Here is a 23232-nt window from a genome sequence, read left to right as displayed (position 1 = left end):
TATGTTTTTGGGATGTGAGAGGAAACCGGAGTGTCTGAAGGAAGCCCACACAGACACAGGGAGAACATACAAACTCCTTGCAGATGTTGACCTGGCTAGGATTGAAGCCCAGCGCTGCAAGGCGAGAGCGCTAACCACTACACCACCGTACTGCCATACTACTGTACTATATTGTACTGCCATCTTCAGCAGTACTTCACAGAGTACGTAGTCATGTCACTGACTATCCTCTGAGGAGCTTACAATCTAATCCTGCCATAGTCTAATGTCCCACCATATTATTCTGTAGTTATATAGTACTGACATCTTCTGCAGCACATTACAGAGTACATAGTCATGTCACTGTCCTCAGAGGAGCTCACAATCTAATCCCTACCATAGTCATAGTGTAATGTCCTACCATATTATTATTATTATTATGTATTTATATAGCAGTGACATCAACTGCAGCACTTTACAGAGTACATAGCCATGTCACTGACTGTCCTCAGAGGAGCTCACACTCTAATCCTACCATAGTCATAGCCTAATGTCCTACCATATTATTATTATGTATTTATATAGCACTGACATCTTCTGCAGCACATTACAGAGCACATAGTCATGTCACTGACTGTCCTCAGAGGAGCTCACAATCTAATCCTACCATAGTCATAGTGTAATGTCCTACCATATTATTATTATGTATTTATATGGCACTGACATCTTCTGCAGCACATTACAGAGTACATAGTCATGTCACTGACTGTCCTCAGAGGAGCTCACACTATAATCCTACCATGGTCATAGTGTAATGTCCTACCATATTATTATTATGTATTTATATAGCACTGACATCTCCTGCAGCACATTACAGAGTACAGAGTCATGTCACTGACTGTCCTCAGAGGAGCTCACACTCTAATCCTGTCATAGTCTAATGTCCTATCATATTATTATTATGTATTTATATAGCACTGACATCTTCTGCAGCACATTACAGAGTACATAGTCATGTCACTGACTGTCCTCAGAGGAGCTCACACTCTAATCCTACCATAGTTATGGTCTAATGTCCTACCATATTATTATTATGTATTTATATAGCACTGACATCTTCTGCAGCACATTACAGAGTACATAGTCATGTCACTGACTGTCCTCAGAGGAGCTCACAATCTAATCCTACCATAGTCATAGTCTAATGTCCTACCATATTATTATTATGTATTTATACAGCACTGACCTCTTCTGCAGCACTTTGCAGAGAACATAGTCATGTTACTGACTTTTCTCAGGGGAGCTCACAATCTAATACCTACCACTATTTTGCCCGAGAGAACACTGGCTGTGTGTTTTTTTTTTTTTGGGGGGGGGGAACATTTCCTACTTGCTTTTTTAGGGTCACTTTACTCATACCCGGGGAGAAAACATGGCCCCACCGACTTTGGGCTGCACTGAAATTTTAATTGGTCCCACCCACTGTATGTTATGGACACGCCCACTGCATTCTGTGGACACGCCCACAGAATGGGCGCGCGCCGCCAACGTCCTCCGGGGGGGGGGGGGGGGCGCCAAAGGTTTGGGGTGCCTAGGGGAGCCCAAACCCTAAATACAGCCCTGCGTTCAGCCGCAGCTCTGCCTCCTTACGCGTCAATCAGCACGTATCTCCGCCTCTCCCCGCCCCTCTCAGTTAAGAAAGACTGAGAGGGGCGGAGGAGAGGCGGCGATCCAGCGCTGATAGGTGCGTTGAGAGGCAGAGCTGTAGCTGGGAGCTCTGCCTCTCACGGAGGCGCTGCCCGGATAGCCCCCCGGGGAGTTTGGGGGATTTAGTTAGATGCAGCGTTTTAGTTAGGGCTATCATGTTAAAGACATTTTTGAAATAAAAAGATAATTTTTATGAGACTTCAGAGTCTCTTTAACTTTGATAAGGGGCTCGATTCACAAAGCCATGATAAATGCTATCACGGCCCTGATAAGCTTAGCGCACGTACTGGTTTGCGCGCGTAATAGTAAAGGTTTGCACGCATTATCTTTCCCCGTTCATGCACTAACCCCATATGTTAGCGGGTTAACGGGAAAGTTAATGCGCGCAAACCTTTGCTATTATGTACGCAAACCTGTACACGCGCTAAGCTTATCACGGCCGTGATAGCATTTATCTCGCCTTTGTGAATCGAGCCCAAGGTGTGATATCTTTGATAAGGTGTGCTATCTTTGATAAGGTGTGATATCTTTGATAAGGTGTGATATCACGGTTTAGTGAATCAAGCCCCATGTGTATCTGTATGTGTGAAAACATGTACGTTTTATCACACACGCTAATTTAATTGACAGAGAAAATGCTCCCAGTGCTTCACTGCTGTCTGTTTTTATCTGCATGAGGAAAATGCATTCAAGTGGTCACTAGCAAATTGAAGAACATTGGTTCTCAGTTTACCTGTGCAGAAAGCGAGGGAGGGAGGGGCCCCTTCCAAAGTTTTGCAGGAGGGCCCAGTGATTTCTAGTTACGCCCCTGTCTTAAAGTGAACCAGAGATGAACATATCTAAAGATTTGATACTTACCCGGGGCTTCCTCCAGCCCCATAAGCCCGTCTGAGTCCCAAGCCGTCCTCCTGCGATCTGCCGTTCAGCCATGATCAGCCCCGGTAACAGCTCAGTTGCGTCCAGTCTGGGTCTTCTGCGCATGCACGCAAATGGGCTTATTAGGCTGGAGGAGGCCCCGGGTAAGTATCAAATCTTTAGATATGTTCATCTCTGGTACACTTTAAAGGGAACCTGAAGCGAGGAAAATTATTTGAACTAAACACATGATGTAGCAGCAAATGAATATTGCATACTAACCTCACTGTCAGTTCCTCTTAAAGACTTTCCATTTTCTTCTTACAGTGATCCCTTCCAGTTCTGACAATATTTTGTCAGAACTGAAATATAGAGTGGGTTGTGAAAGTTTAGGCAAAGTTGTTAATCGTCATGATTTACCTTTATAAATCGTTGGTTGTTATAATAAAAAATGTCAGTTAAATATATCATATAGAAGACACACACAGTGATATTTGAGAAGTGAAATTAAGTTTATTGCATTTACAGAAAGAGCGCAATAATTGTTTGAATAAAATTAGGCAGGTGCATAAATTTAGGCACTGTTGTCATTTTATTGATTCCAAAACCTTTAAAGCTAAGTATTGGAACTCAAATTGGCTTGTCAAGCTCAGTTACCCTTGACCTACATACACAGGTGAATCCAATTATAAGAAAGAGTATTTAAGGGGGTCAATTGTAAGTTTCCCTCCTCTTTTAAATTTCTCTGAAGAGTAGCAACATGGGGGTCTCAAATATTCTTCACCATCTTGGTTTAGGGGGAGGATACAGAAAGCTGTCTCAGAGATTTCAGCTGTCTGTTTCCACAGGTAAGAACATATTGAGGAAATGGAAGACCACAGGCTCGGTTTAAGTTAAGGCTTGAAGTGGCAGACCAAGAAAAATCTTAGCTAAACAGAAGCAACGAATGGTGATAACAGTCAGAGTCAACCCACAGACCAGCACCAAAGGCCTACAACATCATCTTGCTGCAGATGGAGTCACTGTGCTTCATTCAACAATTTGGCGCACTTTACACAAGGAGATGTTATATCCACCCACAGCACAAACAGAGCCGCTTGAGGTATACTAAAGCACATTTGGACAAGCCAGCTTCATTTTGGAATAAGGTGCTGTGGACTGCTGAAACTAAAATCGAGTTATTTGGGCACATCAAGGGGCGTTGTGCATGGAGGAAAAAGAACACAGCATTCCAAGAAAAACACCTGCTACCTACAGTAAAATATGGTGGTTCCATCATGCTGTGGGGCTGTGTGGCCAAGGGACTGGGAATCTTGTCAAAGTTGAGGGATGCATGGATTCCACTCAGTATCAGCAGATTCTGGAGACCAATGTCCAGGAATCAGTGACAAAGCTGAAGCTGCGTCGGGGCTGGATCTTTCAACAAGACAACGACCTTAAACACTGCTCAAAATCCACTAAGGCATTCATGCAGAGGAACAAATACAACGTTCTGGAATAACCAGAACGTTCTGTACCTCTTGGACCCAGACCTTAACTCCCTCCTCAAACGTATTCCTGACTGCTTGTCTGCTATATCCACCTTCATGTCCTCTCGCTTCCTAAAACTTAATATGAGTAAAACGGAGCTAATCATTTTTCCACCGTCTCTGGCCACCTCTCTGCCTGAAGTAACTATAAATGTTAATAACACTCCCCCTAACTTCAGTTCCCAAAGCACGGTGCTTGGGGGTAATATTCGACTCTTCTCTCTCTTTTATTCCTCATCTTAACTCCATAACCAGCTCCTGCCATCTCCAACTCAAAAATATATCTTGCATCCGTCCCTTTCTCACTCAAGACACAACCAAAATGTTAATACATGCTCTTATAACTTCTCGTCTGGACTACTGCAACGTACTACTTTGTGGACTACCTTCTAACAAACTGGCCCTGCTCCAGTCGGTACTGAACTCAGCTGCTCGTCTCATTCATCTTTCTTATCGATCTTCCTCTGCTGACCCTCTCTGTCAAGCTCTTCACTGGCTGCCAATTAACCAGAGGTTCCAGTTCAAACTCCTAACCCTAATCTACAAAGCTCTCCACAATCTTTCTCCCCGGTACATATCCTCACTAATTTCTAGATACAAACCCAATCGCAATCTCAGATTTGCACACGATCTTCTGTTGTCCTCCTCTAGAATCACCTCCTCACATTCACACTTACAAGATTTTGCATGCGCTTCACCCCTTCTCTGGAATCCCCTCCCACAACACATCCGTTACTCGCCAACCTTTGTTACTTTTAAACGCTCTCTAAAAACTCATTTGTTCCGACAAGCATATGCGCTACCTTAAGCCACTTCCCTTTGTCCTAAGACCAAATTGCACTCCTACTAGGTATCCTAAAACACACTGCCTTTATATATTTTATTGTATACTACCCCTCCTCTTGTTCCCCCCCCATTCCCTTTAGATTGTAAGCTCTCAAGGGCAGGGCTCTCTCCCCTTTTTGTGTCTTGGAAATCATTATACATTTTATTCATCATGTTACTTTTATCACTGTCATTACCAATTCTATATTTTGTATTCTGTATGCTGTATCATTTTTTGTATTTTGTCACTAATTATGTATCTTGTATATTAGTGTACACCATTGTCTGTATTATGTACCCCATGTTTGTTTCTTACTTTGTACAGCGCCACGGAATATGTTGGCGCTTTATAAATCAATAATAATAATAATAATCATCTCAGTCCCCAGACCTGAATATAATTGAAAATCTGTGGTGTGAGTTAAAGAGAGCTGTCTATGCTCAGAAGCCATCAAACCTGAATGAACTAGAGATGTTTTGTAAAGAGGAATGGTCCAAAATACCTTCAACCAGAATTCAGCCTCTCATTGGAACCTGCAGGAAGCATTTAGAGGCTGTAATTTCTGCAAAAGGAGGATCTACTAAATATTGATTTCATTTCTTTTTTGTGGTGCCCAAATTTATGCACCTGCCTAATTTTGTTTAAACAATGATTGCACACTTTCTGTAAATCCAATAAACTTTATTTCACTTCTCAAATATCACTGTGTGTGTCTCCTATATTATAAATTTAACTGACATTTTTTATCATAACAACCAACGATTTATACAGGAAAATCATAACGATTAAAGAGACACTGAAGCGAATAAAAATATATGATATAATGAATTGGTTGTGTACTATGAATAATTACTAGAAGATTAGCAGCAAAGAAAATATTCTCATATATTTATTTTCAGGTATATAGTGTTTTTTCTAACATTGCATCATCCTATATTATGTGCAGATTACACAACACTCAGCATTCAAAATGCGTCTTTCAGAGCAGTCTGTAAAGTAATGACCTCTCCTCTGGCAGAGGAAAAGTAAATAGTTCAATTACAGTTGAGATAATAAAAGTCAGATAACAGCCCTCTCCACGACTAAGTTAGTCGGAGAGCTTAATAGCTTTTTTGCATAGAGATAACAACTGGAGTTTCTCAACTCTTCCTGTACTGGAAACAATTAGACTGATGTATCTGATCTTAATGTTTTTTTTCTTAGCTGTACTACACATACAAATCATAATATCATCATTTTTTTTTCGCTTCAGTGTCTCTTTAACAACGTTGCCCAAACTTTTGCATCCCACTGTACCAGCTGCTGTCAGTTATATATCAGCAGCTGTCAGTTACAACTGAATGTGCAATGTAATGTCCATGTTTCCCTATGGCTCAAGTGGGCGATATTACAGTTTAACAGTGTGCTGCTGACCAGGAAGCTGTAATGGAGTAATGGCCATTTTCAAAATGGAGGACAGAGACCTCCATTGATCACAGTGGACAAATAGGATGCAGGAGAGGAGAAAGAGATTCAGAGGTAGACTACACAGGAGGTAAGTATGACCTGTGTATGGTTATTTTGACTTTCATTTTCAGTTCAGGTTCTCTTTAAAGAGATCAGTGCTCCTTATTTACAAAATATGTAAAACAAACCTTCCTCTTAGGAAGGTTCATAAATAGAGTGGGCCGGTTTGTAAATAGAGTGTGCTGTAGGTGAGGAAATAGTTATTGTTTATCTTCTGTAGCCTTAGCCCCCATCCTTATTCATTCCTCCACCACAATGCATGTTGGGAGATTCAGTGCTTCGATGTGAGTACATCTCCCAGGTTCCTGTCTTGCACTTGGCATGGAGCTTATGAAGTAGTAAACGCCATTAAATGCTTTGAGTGCTTAGCAACATTTCTAAACCTTTTTTTGTCTTTGCGGTGGTTAATCCCTGGGGAGCATTTCATTCTGTGCTTCCTTCCGTTAGTTATACATGTCATACTCTAGTAACCCTACTATAGGTTTAGTAGTGTTTTCCTCACTAATTTCATCCTCAAGAGTGACCAGACATTTGGAGACAGCATAAAGTCCCCCAAGCTCTCAGAGTGGTTACCCAATTTTGTGGGTATAACATCACTCCACATTTAACTTTCCATCATCGAGAAGGATCAAACTTTTGGAGAACATCTAGTCTCAAGTAGGCCTAAAGTTCCTTCAAGCCCATAGATGAAGTTGCCTTGAGGTAACCCAATTTTGTGTGTGTAACATCATCTCACATTTTATTTTCCTGGTATCCTTACATACCACACCAGATCAGCTCCCACTCTTACCGTTTTATCTTCTATCAGTCAGTTCAGAGATCAAGTTCAGTTTAAAAGTTTTTGAGTTTTTTTACACGCTTTTTCTATATTCAAAATAATGAAAAACATCAGTTTATAAGTATAAAACCTAGAAATAATAAAATAGTCGACCAAAAATCATTATGGATCCAGTTTTCTTATAGTTTTTCCTATACCTTTCATCACTGTGTGATTTGAATGACATTAGTAGACCTCATGTATGCATCGGAGAGCGAGTGGAGACCAGCCTCTGATATTCACTACATCGGGAACTCCATATAAATTCTTCAGAGGTTACCTTAGCCTAATGGTGTTCTTCCCCTTCACTCAGCATCTTTCCCTCTTATTGCAAACATCTGCTGGGAAATAAATTAGGTTTTTTTTTCGAGATTTGCAAATGACATATTTGGCTTGGAGAGCACTTTGCTCATTTCATTTAACAAATACTGATGTTTAATCAAGTTTTTAATTCCAAAAACATTACGGCCGCTCATGCTAAATAACCGATTCATTTAAAAAGATTATGTAGTTAATGGAATCGAATAATGTAACGGCGTTGCTGTTTGACCCTGCAGTAAATGAACTTCTCCCGTTCCATTTTGGATATACGACACAGTATTTCTTGATTTAACTTTGGCACGTCTTTTCCGAATTCATAAACTTATACCAGATGAACCTTTTCATGTTTCCTCAATACTCCCCTCGTTCCCCGTATGACTTAATATCAGTCCATTCAGGAAAAATGTCAGTGCTTGTGTTAAAGAAGAAGAACTCTAGGAAAACCTTCAGTTCATTTTCTTCATATATAAGTATGTAGTATATAAACTAAACTGAAAAATATGGCGCTGCTATCATGCTATGAAATCAATGATCTAATAGAGAAAGAAGATGTAGCATGGATTAAAAAGTCCAAGAGAATCCGTTGGGTAGGACAAGCAAACAGGATGCCGGACTGTAGAGCACCTGGAGCAATATATAAAGTGAGATTGGAAGAACGGCGTGGACAGGGATGACCTAGAAACTGCTTGAATCATGAGCTGGAGGCTAACCTGCAACCCTGGGGAACTGCTGCCAGAGACTGTAACCATTGGAAAACTGTTGTTTGTGAAGCCAAGGCCCACCCCGAGCTGTAGTCCTGTAAGAGGAAGACATATGTATTTTTTTCACTTCATTAGATACACTTTTTCTCTCCGAAAAGTGTATGTGTGGGGGAAGGAATCCCGTACCCCCCACGCTATCCCTTTGCCCCCCCCCCCCCCACTAAGGGAATCCTCGTAGCAATCCCCCTAGTTACAGTAATACCCATGGCAACTTCAGAGTGCACAGCGGAAGCCATCATGCCTCCAGCCACAGCATTCTGAGTCCTCCTCTTGAGGCTTCTTCTGGCTTGTATCCAGGGGCGTAGCTAAGGAGCTGTGGGCTCCAATGCAAGTGTTACACTGGGCCTCCTCAGCACTCTATAACAATTGATACGGAGCACCAAAACCTGCCAATAGCGACTGCAGTGTCAGCAGGTGTAAGAAGGGGATGGGAAGCAGTCTGTTAATAATTACCACTATTCAAAGTATCTATAGGAGTGATTATTATGAGCACAGGACCAATAGAGAGCTAATTCTGTGGTTGAGGGAGGGCCCCTTTAGCCCAAGGGCCCCAATGCGGTCACGACCTCTGCAACCCCTATTGCTACGCTTGTATCATCTAGTCAGATTTCAGTTAGAGTACCTGGTCTGCATGCTTGTTCAGGATCTATGGCTAAAAGTATTACAGGCAGAGGATCAGCAGGACAGCCAGACAACTGGAAATAAATATGGCAGCCTTTATATCCCTTCCACTTCAGGTTCCCTTTAATTTGATGCAAAAACTTCCTTATATTAAAAATTGATATATATGTATATTCCCTGCATTGTGCAGCTTTTTATATTATTAGGTTTAACATTCCCACCAGCTAATAACAGTTGCAGTTAAGGAAAACCCCTCTGCACAGTCCCATTAGGCACATATATATGGTACAGCCATAGCCGGTATATTTCATTGCTGCCATTTAAGCAGAAGCTCGTGTGCTATTTCACTTGCAGTAGCTCGTGAACTCCTTTTCCAGATGTGAATTCATAATTCTCTGAAGGACATAAAAGTTATCATAAGATTTATGGCGGATAATTTATTAATCAGGTTTTTCTGTACGGTGATTCAGAGATCTGCTTAGCAAGATGAAAGAGATTTAAAGTAAGTAATTTTAGCAAAATGTGGATAGCATTATAATATCAGGTTTCTCTTTGTGTTCCCATTATTTCAGTGACTGTTTGTTTTATAGGCAGTAGCCGCTTTCGAGTAATGACATCTCTCCTTTAAAATGAGTGTTTGCGACCCGAAACTGCCTGCATCCCGCGCTGCAAATCAGGGATTGTTCCGCTCGTTTTCTGCGGACTTAAATGATCTTCCATGCCCCTCGTTCAGATTTAATGGCAGGATAATGAATGCTGGAGAATAGATAGGGGACTCATACATCAAACTGCTCAAATGGCCCATTTGCAATTTCATTTTAAGTGTGCAGCGATATGGATGTTAACTCTTAAAGTGGACCTGAGCTCAGAACTTCTTCTGTGCTCTAAAAAATAAGTAACAGCATAATAACCTTTAAAGGGACTCAGAGCTCAGGATACTAAAAAGTTGTATACATACCTGGGGTTTCCTCCAGCCCCATAAGCTCCGATCGCTCCTACGCACTGGCGTAACAATAAGGCCTGCAGCCCCTGCTCCCGCGGGGCCGTTTTGGGGGGGCTTGAGGGGACGCAGCATGAGGGGAAAGCCATGGCCACAGTCGGCGGGGAGGGGGGACGTTCCCCGCCCTCCCTCACCTCGGGGCTCTCCCCTCTGCGCTCCCCTCCAGCTTAAATGAGTGCCCGGGCAGCGGCTGATACATACCTTCCGTGCGCTCCAGCATGCGTTCCTCTTACTAGTCTATGACACGACTTCCTGTTTATTCAGGAAGTCGCGTCAGAGACTATGGAGGGGAACGCGCGCTGGAGCGCACGGAAGGTATGTATCAGCTGCTGCCCGCCGCTGCCCGGACTCTCAGTTAAGCTGGAGGGGAGAGCCCGGAGGTGAGGGAGGGGGGGGGGAACGTCCCCCTCCCCGCCGACTGTGGCCATGGCCTTCCCCTCATGATGCGTCCCCTCCAGCCCCCCCAAAATGGCCCTGGGGGGCCCTCAGAATTTCTGCAGGGGGGCCCGGTGGGACCTAGTTATGCCCCTGCTCCTACGCTGCCGTCCTCGGTCTTCTGCAGCATCGGTACCAAGTCCCTGCACTTGCGTCAGTCACTGCAGCGTGGGACCGATCGGAGCTTATGGGGCTGGAGGAAGCCCCAGGTATGTATAAATCTTTTTAATACCCTGAGCTCTGGTACACTTTAAAGAAGTACATTTCTTTGTTGCATACAAATCCTGCAATAAATCTGCAGTGTGTTTGCTTCCTGTCTTCATGGAAGCTGACATAGGGTTAACATCCAGTGTTTACAAATTAGCTGCTCTGCCGAGGACTGCCAAGATTCCTGAGCTGACACTGCTGAGAGATCAAATTACAACTTGTGATTAGTCACAGATAAGGGGAATTTACACAGGCTAAACTCTCTAAATACATACAGGGTGCATTGCTCTTTATTTTCCTTCTGTCCTGTGCAAGAGATCAGGTCCCCATTAAGCTGAGCTTGGAACCACGGATGGATGCTGCTACTGTGGTTTTAGGACTCTCCACGATCAGCTGTAGGCAGTGAATTCACGGCCTGTCAACTGCAACTGTCCACTGCTTGGGACAGGTGGTGGATAGGTGACACTCCCTTCGTGTAGTGTATTTGCACCTGAGAACGGAGGTTGCCATGCTCAGGCGCGACAAGAAAGGGTTTTCCACCGTAGAGTCACGCCACTGTGCGTGTCATACGTGACACAGGCGGTGTTACTAAACGCTGCCATTTGTCTGCTGGTGGCTGGACTGCATGACAAACAAGCAGGTCAGCTGTCCATGGAAAAGAAGCCTTATAGTGTGAATGGGAAAACCATAATATGGGTGGGGCCCAGATATGAGGGGATATTTAGTGCAGATGAGGTCTGTGGGCTATTGATGTATAGTATAAGGGGATAAAAGGGCATATTGGTTGGATCTGACTGGGAGGCGATTTTTAATGTGATTTGTATAAATATTCAGACAGATAAGAATCTGGACTTAAAAACTCTTTCTTGTTTTGCTTCCAAAATATGATCCACGCGTGGGAAAAAAACTCTTAACTTCCTTTCACACAGGTCAAAGGAAATGTGAAAATTCCCTATAAAAATGAATGTGTCAATAAGAAAGTAAAGAAGAAATGATGACACTGGTTGTAAACATGAGCTGTGAGCAACAATACACGTGCATTCACCCTCACAATGCGAGTGACGCTATAACAAATGATTTAGTCAATGTTTGCCCATAAAATATTACTTCATTCTGATTTACATTCTTAAATTTATTAGCGATTCCAGCATTTTTACTGCTGGCAAAGTGAGTCATTGTGGGATCTTTTTTTTCCTCATTTGTGTAGTGAACAAGAACATCACATGATGTCCCAGAGTGCTATGGGGGAGAAGGCTCCATGACAGCATAGCCTAGGCAAAACATTACTGAAAGGGTGGGGCTACATACAGCAATACATAGACATAAGAAGCACGTCTGATGCTGAAATTAGGATAATTAACCTAAAGATGGATATCCTGGATCATTTTTATGTTTTGCTCTTTAACTGACAATCTGATTTTTAAAATTGGAGGACACAGAAGGGTTAATTTGTATCTCTGATCACCACTGTATTTAAAGTGTACCAGAGACCTCTTTAAATAAAGATTTGATACTTACCCGGGGTTTCCTCCAGCCCAGGGACGCCATCAGGGCATCACAGAGGGGACTGCTGTTCGGGGCCCGAGTGAATCTGTGCCACACATGGGCTGCCCATTAATGTGATGAAAGGTGCCAGGAGGCTCATCCAGGAGTTACCTTATTCAGCTAGTGCTTATAGTAAAGCTGAGACGAATGGGAGAAAATTATTTTTACTTACCTGGGGCTCCATTGAGCTCCCTGTAGTCCATCAGCTCCCATGTGCTCCTGTGAAGTCCACACAATCCAGCTGGGTTGCGGGGAACTGCGCATGCACATTTCCGGGTCATGTGCCTCCTCCATCATGCTCCAATATCTGTGAGCATTCTGTGCAAGCGCAGTTACAGTCTTAATGAACTAAGCATACACAGAACACTCCCAGCAATGGGAGCACGCGCAAATCGGACACACGGACATTAGTGTATTCAGGCCTTAAAAAGATTGTGATTTGCCATGCAGTAGCAGAGGGGGGCCCAGTAGGTTTGCCCAGTATGGGGCCCAAAAATTTCAGATGGTGGCCCTGCTCCCGCTCCATAAACACATCTGAGTCCCACGCCGTCCTCCCACGGTCTCCGTTCAGCCACAATCAGCCCCGCTAACTGGCTCAATCAGACCTAGTCTGGGTCTTCTGCGCATGCGCGGACATCCCGCGCATGCGCAGTAGACCCGGACTGAGGCGACTGAGCCAGTTACTGGGGCTGATGTGCTGTTGGGGCTGGAGAAAGCCCCGAGCAAGTATCGGATCTTTACCTTCCAAGGTCTCTGGTTTACTTTAAGCAGGCCAATTTGTTTTTTTGTACTTACAGGCTCCTGGACCCCGATGAGATGTCTAATTCAAATGCTAGCACTAGGAATGGTCGGAAATGGCCGATTTTGTGGATTTCAGATTTCTGAAATTCAATTTCCGATGACCGATTTCTGAGGTAAGTTTTTTTTTGTCATGTTGTTAATTATAATACTTGGCATATTGGACTAATCATATAATGCAGAATTTTACCGCTGTAATCGGAATACCACAGAAATTTTAGGCCAATCACAGTAGTCTCAGAAATCCTCGGTTGTATCCGAGTCTTGTGATTGTGATTGAGAAAAATTCTGAGTTCTGTGATTGGGCCACAATTCCAGAGTTTCAAAGTCTCCCAAAATCCAAGAAAACCCTCAAAATCTGATTTCCGATTACCTCTGTGGTAAGCCCATTTCCTACCGAAAATGCAAAAATGTAAATTCCTTGGAACCAGAATGAGCATCCCTAGTTAGAATGTTAATGAATTAATTTGTATCCAAATAATCTATATGACATTCCCGTAACATGTGGAGATCGCTCATCCAGCTTTCTTGAAGATCGGTTCATGGCAACAGACTGTCCTTTCATGTAAATTGAATTTAAATATGATAGCGCAAGCAATTATACCGAATAAAATGATATCAAATTCTTCAAATCGAGATGTAAGCCATGCAAATGAATTAAATGTACAATCACATGGGCTAATGTTGGCTGGGAGCCAGCGTTCCTTTTTCCGAGGGCCTCATGCGATCCAGATGTCTCTGATGTCATCAAGGTGCAGGCACTGCCAACATGGAGTTTATTTAATCAGGGCAATAATTGCGAGAGAGGGATGAAAGCATAAACAGCCATGCTTAGGCCCTATTGAAGGAATAGATTTGTTTTTCACATTGATCCTGGATTTTTCGAAGTTTGTTTTGCACTGTGGGAAAATATTTGCACGGGCTAATTTTGTGCTGAACAAACTACTAGAAAAGTCGGGGGGAAAAGTGTAAATAATGAAAGCGCCAACACAACACTTTGCTTAGTGCAGGTACCAGTGTATCAACTATTTATTTTCTGAATTATCTGCAGTTAATCTAATCATAGGTAAATGTCAGGTCCGTTATTGGAAACACTTGCATGCTGAAGTAAGAAATAAAACCTACTTTGGTCCGTTTAGGTTGGCAACCCTCGTTTGTAAGTGGTGATGATGATTATTGCTTGTGATATTAACTCAATTTTTGTATTTTGCTATACTTTTTATTTTGGAATATGTGAAATTGTGCGCACGTAAAGCAGGATCTAGCTCTGCGCTTCAACTCTTCCATGATGAACCTCGTACAGTCATTCAAAATGTTCATCAGCTTTAATGAATGTGGTTCTTTTTTTCTCTTAGGCCCCTTTTACACTTGCGCCCGCAGGGTAAGGCAGCCGCAATGCAAGGCAATAGGCACACCTACCACGTTGCTTTGTGCCGGAAGTGTTCGATCTGCCGCTGAGCTGATGCACAGTCAACAGCGCAATACCGCCCGACAATGTGAGGCAGTGACTGGGCTTAAAGTGGATCCGAGGTGAACTTTTACTCCTTGCATAATTGTGTTCCTTTCCTATTGTTTATAGGGCATTCCTCAAGCCAAATACTTTTTTGTTTTTGTTTTAATACTCTAATTCCCTATAAACTATATAAGTATGAAATTTGAGATAACAGAGGCGCCAAATTAGAGTAAAACCATCTAAAATCAGTTTAAAAGGAGGGGGGTTGGTGGATACCACCCTCAGGTATAAAAGGACCAGCCAATTAGTCGTTATATATAAACAATTTAGTTTATTATAGATTCTCTATAAACTATATAAACCACGCCCACAGGTTTTCAGAGAGCCTTGGCAGTAGCAAGGGCTCATGGGAGGTCAGTCTGGGCAGGAGGAGGAGGAGGTGTTACTAGCCACTGATTTCAGAGGCAGAGGGGAGGAGGGGGATTAGAGTTTTTTCACAGGCTTAGTGATCAAGATACAGACAAGCCTGCCTCTGTGTGATGTTTACAAACAACATGGCTGCTGTCATTGTATCACAGGAAGAAATAATCATTTTCTGTTTGCTGTTTGCAGCTAGATATGCTGTGTAAACTATCTAAACTTTAGATAAGATATATAGACAAGTTAAGTTATAGTTAGTTTTTCATCTCGGATCCGCTTTAAGCAATGTAAGCCAATGGGTGATGGTAATACAACAGGAAACCTGGTATTACCAATGACATACTTCCTGTCCAGCAGGGAGTACATCACAAGGTGAGGGACAGTGAGGGGCTTTCGGTCATTTTGTGTGTTGTGGTGCGATGCACCAGGGGCGAGGCATTGCACTGCAAACTCACATTTCAAGTGTAAAATCGGCCTAAATCGACCTGATTCACTAAACTCTAAGCTAGGTACATACGCTAGATGACACCTGACCGAAGTGTATGTTCAAGATCCTCTTGGTCATATCTATGGTTGTCACCCAAGGTCACCTAAAAATGTGTCAGGCCTGAGTGACACCCATGCGCTTTGTTCTCCTCCGTGGTTAGCCCACCGGAAGACACCCAATGGATCGTTTTGATTACTTTTTGGCTGAATCTATCAAAATGATTGATCAGGCATGCTGCTCGCTCAAAATGACTCAGTTGGGTGTACAACGATAGCAGTATTCGATATTCTAATAAGCAACCAACCCGTGGCTGGTCTCTCCCCAAGCTTTTGTGTGCCCCAGGTGAACATGGAAGCAGCTCATCTATCCGCACGCAGGTGTGAGTCCTGTGTCTTCTCTCCATTGCTGCGGGGGGCGCCTGTACCTCTTGACCCCACCATCTATAAAGAGGAGTCCTGGAACACATCCTATCCCACCTGAATAAACAAGACACCTATGCCAGGATTCCCTTTTAAGACCTCAGCTCCTCTACCTCAACACCTTTACCTCGAGTGTGCAATCCACCAACACAGGCTCTCCCCAAGGATGTGTCCTTTTGCCAATCTTGTTCTCCTTATACACAACCTTCTGCACCTCACAGAATTACTCTGTCAAGGTAAAGTTCACGGATGACACCACCATCATAGGCCTCTCAGACAAGAGCGGCAAACTAGCTTACCACCAGGAGATTGACCAGATCTAGAACCGGTGTAAGTAAAATAAGCTTGTTCTCAACTCAGCAAAAACTGTTGAAATGACCATCGAATTCAGGAATAACCCCCCTGACCTGTCCCCAGTTCTTATTGAGGGTTCTGAGGTTGCCAGAGTCCCCAGAACTCACCTCTTGGTACCACCATCTTCAGTGATCTAAGGTGGGAAGAAAATGCCTCCAAAATGAAAAAAAAAAGGGCCAACAATGGCTGTTCTTTCTGCACCAGCTACAAAAGTTTGGCATGTCTTGCGCCTTACTTACTCACTTCTATTCAGCCACCATTCAGGGCCGGCGCTAACACAGAGGCAAAAGGGGCATTTGCCCCGGGGCCCCGACCTCTGCTGAGGCCCCAGAAGTGCCGACCCTGCTATATTTTCTTCCCCTCCCCCCCCCCCTGCTCACACTGCTCCCTGGGGCCCTGCTGCAAGTATATTAGCAGCCATAATTACCTTATTCCTGGCGGGTGAGCGGGCGGGCAGCGGCTGCACTCGGAGACACGCTGTCTCACTCCCACTCTATGACCCGGCGTGTGTTTACACATGACGCGCCGGGTCATAGAGAAGGAGGGAGGCAGCGTTCCCCAAGTGCAGCCGCTGTCCGCCCGCTCACCCACCGGGAATAAGGTAATTATGGCTGCTAATATACTTGCAGCATTGCCCCGGGGAACAGAGGGGTAATGGGGGGGCAACGCTGAAGTTTGCTCCAGGGCCACAGGGCTCCTTGAACCGGCCCTGCCACCATTGAGTCAGTTCTCTGCTCTTCCATCATTGTTTGGGTACGCGGGCATCTCTGTTAGAGATAAGCACAAGCTGCAGAGAATCATCAAAGAAGCAGAGAGGATCATTGGGTCCCCCTCCCATCCCTGAACCTCCTGTACCACTCCAGACTGATATCCCAGACAGTCAGGATCACAAATAATCCATTTTAACAATCCCAACTCTGTAACGCTTAATGTAATATTTACTGTACATATCCCATTGCCCCTGAGTTATTTATATCCTTGTATGTGTATGATCATGAAGGTCTGCTTCGCTGTGAGTGCCAACATTTCTTGTACAATACCCTGTACTTCGTGAATAAATTATATTCCGATATGAGTCTCCTGGTTACAGTTTATCACTTTCTCATGTAAAAATGCATTACAATAGCTGAACAGAGGTGCCCAGTGCCCACCAATCCTGTCACTAATATCACATTTCTAGAGATGATGGCAGCTAGCCAATGGGGGCAGCTTGGTGAGTAAGGGGGCGGGGCACACTTTATGAGGTAGGCTGTAGTTTCACTCGATACACATATATAAAAAAAGGTCATTTCAACCCAAAGAAAAATACCATTGAAGCCAGACATGGAGCAGTTATGGGCTATCAACATGTATAATGTTTTCACAGGTTTGATTTACTCCACAGGCTTCACTTTAACTGGAAAATTAAGAAAACATGTATAGCTGCTGTGCAAACCATTTTGTCAGCCAGATATAACTTTCTAAAAGTGCCAAAAAATAAATGTAGAAAAACGCTTGGCTGTACTTATGGCAAAAGTCCATTGTTTGGCGTACATGACTTCTGAGAGTTCCCAGAAACCTGCACAAAGCAGGAAGGAACATTTTAGACATTCACTGTACTGTCTATAGTTTTAAGACCAACAAGGTTTTTATTTACAAAGGCAATGGGATTACACATCATCCAAAGATATGTTGGGGATGCCCTGTTTTTTAAATAACTCTTATTCTCATCCACCATTATAGATGGCCTATGAGATTGCAAGCCAATGTTATGCAAATGGTATGTAGGTTACAATTGAATGCAATCCTGGTGATTTTGAATGGACCAATTCCAAGCTGTATGCAAATTACAAAAGAAAAGAAAAAAATCTGTAGCTGACTGATGCAATCCTACCTTTATTTGCCTTCCTTTAAAGCGAACCAGAGCTGAAGGTTAGGTACAAATCCCAAACTTACCTAAGAAGAGGGAAGCCTCTGAGGCTTCCCACGGCATCCTCTGGTTCCCCATTGCCGCTCTCAGGCCCTCCAAGGGCTTGTTGGTAAAATCACACACATAACATTGGGTCCGTGCTCCTCTTCAGGCATGGGCAAGTGCAGTATGACTGAAGAGGAGCATGGACGAAGAGGAGCACAGCCAGAGAATCTGTAAGAAAAAAGTGCCCCTAAGGGAGGCCTCTGGATCCTAATGAAGCTACCCCAAATCTCCTGTGTAGCTCCAATCCAGCGCTGGCTCCCTCCAAAATCCAACAACTAGCTTGTCGGCGGATGCACCCAAGCACAGTAGCTCCTGCAGCTTGCGATAGATATTAACCTTTAGGATCCAGCTCAGGCACACTACCTTCTTCCCCCTTGGGCTTGGGTGGAAATAGCCGAGCCTGATCGGGTCCACTCTACTGCGGTAGGGCGGACCCAATCAGGCTCCGCTGTTTCTGCTGGAGCCCAAGGGGGAAGATGGCACTGCACCTGCACAGGATCCCAAAGGTAAATATTGCTGTTTTCTGCTTTCTGGGGGTCCCATTGCTGGCTCCTTGCAGCACAGGAGGATAGGGAAGCCTCATTAAGATCCAGAGGCTTCCCCCTCCCAATGTAAGTGCCCCCCAGGGGCTCTTTTATTTCTTACAGGTTCTCTTTAAAGAGGGTCCTGGCCAGTGGCGGAGGACTGAAGGACACAGTGGGAAGCCTCTGAAGGATCCAGAGACTTCTCTCTCCTTATGTACGTATTTACTTTTTTACATTTTTAAGGCCTCGAGTTCTCTTTGAGCATCACATGTTCTACAAAAAGCAATGCCTTCAAAAGGAGCCAGTACCATCAAAATAAACCTGGACTGATAAAATAAAGAAGCAAGCCCTGGTCAATGCAGATGACATAATAATGCTGTCAGTTGCTATCCCACCACAACCACTGCTTCAAGAGGCTTTGCCAAACACGGGGTGGGGACAGGAAGTAATGCAAATCCCAGAAAGGTGAGTTTCCTGCAATTTACTTATAGCATCTGGGAGTAGTGATAGTGACAGGGGACACTGATCTCAGTGACAGTGGAAATACGTTCCTTTTAGGTTATCCCACCTCCAGTGACCACCTATTCCCTTTAAGGGGAACCAATGGCCACTTTTTTCCTGGTGTTTTATAGCTATAGGAGCTGCCATGTCCCCCCTTCCCCTTCTAGCTACCCATTATTTATCCGGGGAAGGTGTGAAGATAGCATCTGTGACTTATTTAAAGTTTTGACGCAAGCCCCCCCCCCCCCCCCCGACGTTGATGAAAGCTTTTGATTGCTCTCTGCTAATGTGTGCATGTGCAATAAAATAAATACATCATTTCGTATCTGCCTGATGGCAGGCCATAAAAGTAGTGTAAAAGGCCCTTTTCTAAACTTTTAAATGTAAAAAGAAGGTTTTTTTTTTAGTAATGAGCCACATTATTGGCATGTAATGCCCCAAGCAATTTTAATGTGCTATTGAGATGCACTGGGTGCTAAAAATGGTGCTTGTTTCCCTTTAAAGGATTTGTTTTAACTTATTCACACACCACAGTCTAAATCTGTCACACATTTGTGTAAATAGAGTAGTAAATCTCACAAAAGTTGGTTTCCTTTCAAGTAAGACGCAACGTTTCCTCACAACGGGCCAACACAGTCTACCACAAGCGGATCTGAGGTGATGTGTTTGAAATTTGGTAGGATACTTTGAAATTCCTTTTAAAAGGAAATGCAGTCATGACCAACCCAGTGACATCCAGATTTTATTTCCACAGGAAATTACACAGCAGGATCCTGAAGAGTACCATATCCAAAATTTGTGAGATGATAAATTAACTGATTTACAACATGATTAATCAATTTGCGCTGTGAAGATCTATTTTATATGATGCAGGTGTTCCGTGGCTTGTTGTGGTAGAGAGGATGTATGCATCGTTTGTGAGTTAATCATGAAGGAATCTGTTTCTTCTCTTACCAATATTGACAACACTGCTTAGCCATCGGGTTGTGTTGCCAGACCACTCCCTATGTAACGCCGAGCTGCGTTTTCATGGTGACCCCCACTCTATCTACTAGGTGGAGAAAACAAACAAAAAAAGGTGGGGGTTTGGGGGAAGCAACAGCAAACAAATCAGCCCTGCAGCAATAAATACGGGACCGAAAAGAATCTGAGCCAATAAATATGAAATGATCTGAAAAACGTTATCATTATACTAGATATGGAGACAATTAGTACCATTTAAAGAGGAATTGTGACCAAGGATTGAACTTCATCCCAATCAGTAGCTGATACCCCTTTTCCCATGAGAAATCTTTACCTTTTCTCGAACAGATCATCAGGGACATCTGTATGGCTGATATTGTGGTGAAACCCCTCCCACAATGAGATGTCAGGACCATGGTCCTGACAGTTTCCTGTCTGTGAACATTGTTGCATTGTGGGAAATAACAGCTGTTTCCAACTACCAAGCAACCAGTATCTCCCTCTGTGCATAAGTATATCTATAAAAAAATCTCCTACTGCTATCCGTCCTACCGCTATGCTAATACTGACCTTACTAGCAAATGCCTTTCAATAACCCTACTATCGCTCCCAAATCCTCCACTTCTTACCGATAGCTTGCAGTTTTTTGCCGAACCTCATGCCAGAATTATTGGTGCAGCTAGCGCTGCTTACCGATCCCTTGCTGAACGATTTCCAAACATGACCCAACTTACTGATTGCCACCACTTACCAAACGCTTCCCGAAGCTGCTCTTACCGATATTTCTGTTGTTAAACCATGCGCTATAACACTGGCCGATTGCTGAACACTTCCCAAAGCTGGCACCTTTGCCAAACCTCACACCAGAATCAGGCACCCCTGTGCACCATAACAGCAATTTAATATTGAACTTAATTCTATAGTTAATTTAATATTTAATTTAATATTAAAGTCTATGGTACTGCCAAAGCGCAACTGAAGTCCTCGCACCAAAATCCCTGCTTCCTAAAAACATTTAAAACCAAGCGTAAGGATTCAGCAACCCCATACCACTAAATTGTACATACAGATTAACTAGTTCACCACAAAGGGGTTTTCCCCTTATGGGCCAGAGCAATTTTCACATTTCAGCGCTCCTCCCTTTCGTTCACCAATACCTTTATCACTACTTATCACGACAAAATGATCTATATCTTGTTTTTTTCACCACTAATTAGGCTTTCTTTGGGTGGTACATTTTGTGAAGAATCATTTTATTCTAAATGTATTTTAAGAGGAATAATAGGGAAAAAATGGGAAAAAATCATTAGTTACTAATTACAAGCCTTTATGTGCAAAAAAATATCAGTAATATATCCTCATGACATACTTAGTAAAAAAAAGTTGTGTCCTTAAGTAAGTATTGGATTTGACATGCCTGTATCGTAAAATAAAGTTTATTGATCAGGGTCTCATTGTTAGTTATTTTAAGAATATTTAAATATATGAACACAAACACTTTAAATACAGCTTTTTGTATTTTTTTTTTAAATCTACTGCATCATTGGAAAGCAGCAAATGTCTTATTTTCAAAGTAAAACACATTTCCTTACCTCAGGCCAGCTCAATTTGTCACAAGACGATAAAAGATGATGTATTCAGAATTATGTAGAATTCTGGGAAAATCCCGTCAATGGAAGTTTTAGTCATAGCTGAAAAATTAACTCCCTGGAATTATATCTGTTACAGGAAAGTACAAGACAAGACAAAGGATCTAAGACTGATTTTGTTAGAAAATAAATCGGCAAACTCATTACGCCTCTAATCGTTTTATACTTTGCTCTTATACTGTATTATAGATTGCAGGTGTTCTGTTGCTTTTGAAATAATTGTGTGTGTGTGATGAGTTACATTGCATGTTTAGGCATTTATCTTGCACTGGATAGCTTACATTGATCAGCAGTGCCTGTGACCTTATTTATCCCACTATGCACAGTGCTGGGTGGATGTTACAGCACACATTGCTGGATTGCTGGACTGTATTTTACGTTTATCATTCTTTTTGCCAAAAGGGCCATTTGACCATGCATGGACATTATGGCCTCAGTTCAATAAGCTTTATCAAACACTTTATCAAACGTTTGATAATTTACCTCATCGGTAAAATCTAATTTTAAATTCACTAAGGTGTTATAGATTTCTTGAATGTTTTATTGATAAAAAATTTGATAAATATATAACACCTTAGTGATGAATTCAAAATTAGATTTTACCCATGAGGTAAATTATCAAACGTTTGATAAAGCTTAGTGGATTGAGGCCTCTATGTTTAAAAAACAGGGCCACATTTTTCCATTGGACACAGTACACTACAGTCATTATTATTGCTCAGAAGTGTCACTAGTAGATCCCAGAGGACCCTTTTCACCACAGCTCAGTCTAAAGGTACGTACAGAGGCAGACTGACAAGTCATGGGACCCCCGGGCAATAGGAGATTATGAAGCCCTATACACCCTCAAGCTACACCCACCCATCTTCAAGCCACACCCACACACAGCCCTACACACATAATCTACACTTGTTACAAAATTATAGGTAGCCAGGCATAGTTGTCTCCATTATAGGGTATCCCATATAGTTGCCACCAGTATAGGTTAGATAGGTAGGTTCCCCCAGTATAGGTTATATAGGTAGGAGCCCCCAGTAAAGGTTAGATAGGTAGGTTCCCCCAGTATAGGTTAGATAGGTAGGTGCATCCTGTATAGGTTAGATAGGTAGGTTCCCCCAGTACAGGTTAGATAGGTAGGTTCCCCAGTATTGCTACATGTGTAGCAATTTTGGTAGCAATGGCATGTATGGGGGCTTTGCTATTTGCCACCAAATTCATGCGTAATTACGAATAGGAACAATTAACTACGAAATTCATTAGGCTATTCCCTCGAAATTTCGCATTACGATGCATAATTGTGTATTACGATGCGTAATTACGCATGGGCGTAATTTCTGCTCATCACTGTGGTGACCCTAAAGGTGCGTACACACATGCGACTATAGTCGTTTGAAACGATCGTTCCCCAATCATTTCAAACGACGATCGTTTAAAAAAAAAGCAGCCGACGACCATTAAGTCTAACGACGGACGAGCTAGAGCGTTATAAACGAACGACCTAGCTTGGCGGATTTTTTCCAATGACGATCAATTGCAAAAGTAGTACATCGTTGGAAAACGGGCGTTTGTACTAGGCTTGACATGCGCATTTCGCTATTTCT

This window comes from Hyperolius riggenbachi, chromosome 4, assembly GCF_040937935.1.
Source record: "Hyperolius riggenbachi isolate aHypRig1 chromosome 4, aHypRig1.pri, whole genome shotgun sequence".
Classification (NCBI taxonomy): domain Eukaryota; kingdom Metazoa; phylum Chordata; class Amphibia; order Anura; family Hyperoliidae; genus Hyperolius; species Hyperolius riggenbachi.
The sequence above is the reverse complement of the archived record's forward strand: the minus strand, read 5'-3'. Positions refer to the sequence as shown.